Source organism: Mytilus trossulus, chromosome 13 (genome assembly GCF_036588685.1).
Source record: "Mytilus trossulus isolate FHL-02 chromosome 13, PNRI_Mtr1.1.1.hap1, whole genome shotgun sequence".
NCBI lineage: Eukaryota > Metazoa > Mollusca > Bivalvia > Mytilida > Mytilidae > Mytilus > Mytilus trossulus.
Window position 1 is genome coordinate 5,189,115 of NC_086385.1, and position 5,795 is coordinate 5,194,909.

A 5,795-nucleotide genomic window follows, 5' to 3' on the forward strand; every position below is an offset into this window, starting at 1 on the left:
GCCGTCAGCGTTTTATGACGTCGTGGTTTCCGCGAACTCGAAACGTTAATGAGAGTTATTCCTCTTTGAGCCGATGGAGAGAGTGACAAACGTTTCGATAAGTAGATTTTCCGAGAAGAAAATGAAAATTGTTTTTATATAATAGACATGTTCCAGAATTGGATATATAAATTAAGTGTATCTGAAACAAACAACAAAACAGCAAATGATAAAATATATGAATAAAAAGACCAGGTTATATATATTACATGAATACAGCATAATAAAGCTGGTTTAATTTGAATTACTATCCATTAGGGACATTTTCTGACGATAATTAATCAAATCTGACAAGTTTGATTAAAAACGGAAAATAAGCCCGTAAACGATTTAACGTTACCGTACCCTCTTTACTTGTCGCATGTCGGCATCTTCAAATGGCAAATTTATTTTACACAAATTCGTTGACATGCCATGATGGTAGATGGACACTACAGCACAATATAAGCTGAGCTGGAAATTACAATTGGTGAGTAGAAATGAATAATATTTTAAAACATGCCTATCAGACATGAGAATAATCATTGATCCGGCCAAGAGTTTGAAGGAAAGATGTTTACATTTGTTACATTTGTGCATACAGGTATGAATTGACATTCTAATACACCACATTCTTGTACAGTAACTTGTTCAAAGGCAAAGTAAGAATTTGGGCTTGTAAAAAAAATTATTCCTGTGATTGGACCCCCCCCCCTTTTTGGAAGATCAATGCATGATTTGAAAAAGGTACATATAAACTATGGTTTAAATCCTCCCTTTTAAAAAGGGCTGGATACACACCTGTTTATTGCCTAAACCATTGTGTGTATTCACAATGGTTTGGTTGGGGGGGGAGGGGGGCCTATTACCAGAACTAACCCCTAGTCCAAATAATTATGACGTCTTGAAAGGCTATTATAATTTTTTTCTTTGACGCCTTACTTCGAAATTTAAATAGCCTTGCCAAACGTCATAATTATTTGGACTAGAGTAACCCTACATATTCATATTTATTGTATGTTTAATAATGTATTGATAACTGTCACGTCCTAAAATTTGCATGAAATATCTGTCACTGGATTTTTTATAACTCATAACCAACCAATCTTCACATGTATGTTACAATGATGATGCACCTATTTATATAGCCACTGGTGGGTGATGTACAATAATTATAATTTATCACATATTTGTTATGAATACCTTCAAGGCTTGGGTTTGCATATGCAATAACCTCTAAATTGCCGGGGGCAAAAAAAAGAGTATATTGATATTGTGCCCTGATTCCAAATGATGTGACAGCATTGCGTCCATAACGACAATTTTTTACACTTTTGTGATAAGAAATTTAAGATAATTTTCCAGGCATGTTTCATTAAATTGCAGGCGCGGATCCAGAGGGGGGTTCCAGGGGTTGGAACCCTTTCTCTTTTTGAGGATCAATTTTGAATTGGGACATGTAATTGGAATCCCCCTTTGTCCTGGTTTTCAAAATGGCTGGACTCTCCCCTGAATTGTTATCAATGATTTGTTTTGCTCTAAATTTTGTAGAACTTAAATATAACATGTTATAATCTATGCATACCATTGCTTTGTCATGTATGTAGTAATATTCTACAAATTCTATTTTGAAATAAAAAAGTATTATTAAAAGAATTTGTTGAATTATTATTACTACAAATATCACAAATCAAATACATGTAGTTACTGTAAATTCAGAAATTATTGCTTGCAAATTATTGCGAATTTTTCATTTTAGACTTAAATGTGATTTTAATTTTTACGATTTTGTGAAAAATCCTGTTTAATTCATATAAAATATCACAAAATGTGCGTTTAAGTTATTGCGTTTACAACTCAGTCGCATTTTTCGCAATAATAAAAACCTCACATTAATTTCTGAATTGACAGTAGTATATAAAATAGTATTAATGCTATTGACTTATTTTATTTTATACATGTTATAGAAGTCGCATGTAATACAAGTTATAAATACTTAATTCTTAATGTAATTTTTTTTTGTAGATAAGATATCACATTGGTTTGAGCATGATTCCCAGCAAGATTATGAAGGGGCATATATCATATATACATAGGAAATATATAGTGTCACTAAATTACTCTCATACGGTACCTCACCTCTGTAGCTGTAAATTGCGAAACGGTGGATTCATTCATAATTTTGAGTTACTTATTGCAATTGGAAATAACGTTGATAAAGCTAACAGCATTATGCCATGATGTTGATGGGATGTTCTGATTGGACAAAAAGGAAATTGTGAATTGAACAAATAGCAAACTTGAAATTCATAGGAAAAAAAGTAGGAAATTGGAATAATGAAAATTCATAGTTTCAGTGATTATCTTACAATCATCATGATCATTGTCAATACTACAAGTGCATCATCATGATCATATATCTGAATTCACCTTGGATAATTATACATTTAAAATAAGAATTTGGATATAATAAGAATTTCTGTGCTGGCGTTGCTACTGTTGGCTTCATGTACCACCAGCTGGGAGTGTTAAACCTTTTTGACCTTTCGTGAGGGTCTGTCACGGTCCGTCACAATTGGTTAGTGTCATATATGCATGATTATGGAAGTTTCACCAACCTAGACAAGCTTTACAGCCCTGGCACGGTTGTTGGTTGCACTTAGAGTCAAATGACAGCTTGCTGTATACATTTGTAGTTCAAATAGTCTGAATGAATCTACATGTATGGTGACAATCTTCTAAATTACTGTTCATTCTGAAACTGGCATTTTATACTAGTACATGTAGTAGTCGAACATATTAAACAATACATGTACTTCAAAGTATCAATTTATTTTGTCTCGCCTTACATGAAAGTCATGAAAGTTGGTTGTATATATGCAAGAAATATGTATTACAGTCTTGGGGTGATGATGTAAGCTATTTTTAATAGAGCTTTACATTTATAAAAGCTAAAAGAGCTGGTTCAGGGAATGAGTGTAAAATATACTGTTACATTTTATTACATGTAATTGGATACATTTTATTGTATATGAGTACCTTGCAAGGTCTACTTGTCTATCAGGTTAGGTTGACCTGACCTTAATTTTATTTCATGGATAATCTAAGTGATTTAGGTTATTTCAGTTTAATACAATGTTAACATGGTTAGGTTTGTTTCTCAGATACTTCGTAATGAAATTAGAGACTAGAAATGGGGAATGTGCCAATAAGACAACAACCTGACTACAGAGCAGACAACAGCAGAAGGTCATCAATGTTTGAATTGTTTCTCAGAAGCTGTAAGCTACATTGAACATGTTGGAAACAAACATAATTTTTGTTTTGCCTAAGGAGATATGGTATCAGGGGTGAATCCAGCCATTTAAAAAAGGGGGGGGGGGTTCCCAACCCAAGACAAAAGGGGGGGTTCCAACTATATGTCCCTATTCCATGATCGTCCAAAAAAGGGGGGTTCCAACCCCCTGAACCCTCCCCCTGGATCCACCACTGGGTATGAATTTTGATGAGACGACTTGCATTACTTAAACTATAAACCATGTAGACCAAGTGATTTTCTTTTTAGTCACTATATAATAGGTCACTGCACACCCTTCAGCAAAGACCAAAAACTTAAACTTCATGATGAGCACCCTATAAATGGCTCTGCTTGGAAAGAGCTAGGCTTCTAACAGAGTTAATGTAAAAAATTCAGACGAGAACCCAACAGTGATGACAACTTGATTTATACTAGTATACATGAGCTACAAACAAACAAATATGTGATAAACAGCAATCAAACAAAAACACTACAGACAAAAAATTAAGGGGAGACTATTTAAATATAAAAAGAAGATGTGGTATGATTGCCAATGAGACAACTCTCCACAAAAGACCAAAATGACACAAACATTAACTATTATAGGTCACCGTACAGCTTTCAACAATGAGCAAAGCCCATACCGCCTAGTCAGCTATAAAAGGCCCCGATAAGAAAAAATAAAACGATTCAAACGAGAAAACTGACGGCCTTATTTATGAAAATAAATGAACAAAAACAAATATGTAACCAAGGATTTGTATAGTGTCTCACTATACAAATCCTTGATGTAACACAAAAACAAACGACAACCACTTAATAACAGGCTCCTGACTTGGGTTTATTTACTTTAATGTAAAGTAAATAAAATTAACTAATGTCTTGTACAAGTATTACGCTGACGTTCCGTGAAAATTGTTTTCAAAAATCTAATTTGTCCATAATTCTTTTATGTAATAAACTTATTTAAATAAATTCAGACCTTCACCTGTCTGATCACCAGCATGGCTAAAGGTATTATTCCCAGATGTATTGGCAGGTGACACCTCCAGGTATTCAAGCGATTTCCTGTCGGACTTGCAAGTTCATGCATCATTTCACTTCTGTCAGTTTGCACGACCGAAAACTTGAATCTTTCCATTTTAAACTTTCAGGTGCATAGGTAATCATTTGATAATATACATCTCTGTCCTGCGTGTCCGATAGTGATACACTAGTCATTACTGTTTATAAATAACATTTCTGGTGTAAAGAATATTATTCATAAAAATTTAAATAATTCCAAAAAAGAGATTTGATAAAATAAAAATTTGCTTTCACATTTTTTCCAATGGTAAATTTGGGGAAATGTAAGTACTCGTTGTCAAAAGTAAAGGCCAGTTTGAAACATACAAGAAAAATTGATTTAACAAAAATATATATACGCACTTAACGACCATTCTTTTATACGCCTTGATAGAAAGTTACGGAACTATAGATAGTTGCAATTTAAAATTATATACATTTTTACATTGAACATAAGAAAGAAATAAAATTGAGAATGGAAATGGGGAATGTATCGAAGAGGAAGCGGAAGGTCACCAACAGGTCTTCAATGCAATGTAACGAGAAATTCCCGCTCCTGGAGGTGTCCTTTAGTTGGCCCCTAAACAAATATATACAAGTTCAGTGATAATGAACACCATACTAATTTCCAAATTGTACACAAGAAACTAAAATTTAATAATACAAGACTAACAAAGACCAGAGTACGAGTCTGATGTCAGAAGATGTAACCAAAGAAAATAAGCAAACTGACAATTAAACATAAATAAACATGCAATTTGCCCCCTCCCTTTTTGGGAAAAAAATTGGTTGCTTATATAGGGAATCACTGAACCGTGACTGGAGCGGTCCCTCTCTTAGGTCAGTCAGTGGGCCATCACTTACGAAAATTCCTGGATCCGCCACTGAGCATGTTATCATGGGATGTCGATGGACTATTGTATACCAAAAGAAGAAGAAGAGAACCAATTTGAATTAAAAACAGGTCGATATTTAACCTGCTCTGGTTCGTCGAAGTACTGGACAAAGTAAAATCACAGATTTCTATTTAAATAAAATTGTTCTCGAACAAAGGAAGGAATTCGTCATCACAATTGTTGGGTATAATGTAGTATAATGTGAACATCGTTCTGAAGTACTGTATGCCAAATTTTCTGTTCCAACATGCACGTTATATATATGCTACTGGACGTCCCAAGAGAATTTTCTGTTCCGACATGCATGTTACCAAGAGATGTGACTATTTTCTTGGAAAAGTATTCAGTAACAAAGTTTCAAATTAATATCGGGATTTATTTTCTTTCTTGATATATTCAGTAACAGCAAAAAGAATAACTTGACTGCTTGTCCGCTTAAATCGGGCTGTTCTTGCCAGATAAAAGACTTATAGTTATATAACTCGAAAAACTTTTAATTTGTATTTTTTTTTTAAATT

At 33.6% G+C, this 5,795-nt stretch overlaps 1 long non-coding RNA gene across 1 annotated transcript; it reads left to right on the forward strand.

Moving 5' to 3' along the window:
• Positions 1-251: 251 nt before the first annotated feature.
• Positions 252-2,840, forward strand: LOC134694968 (uncharacterized). The gene is made up of 2 exons (XR_010102662.1): positions 252-508; positions 2,044-2,840. It is a non-coding gene; the product is annotated as an uncharacterized LOC134694968 (long non-coding RNA).
• The last annotated feature ends 2,955 nt before the right edge of the window (positions 2,841-5,795 follow it).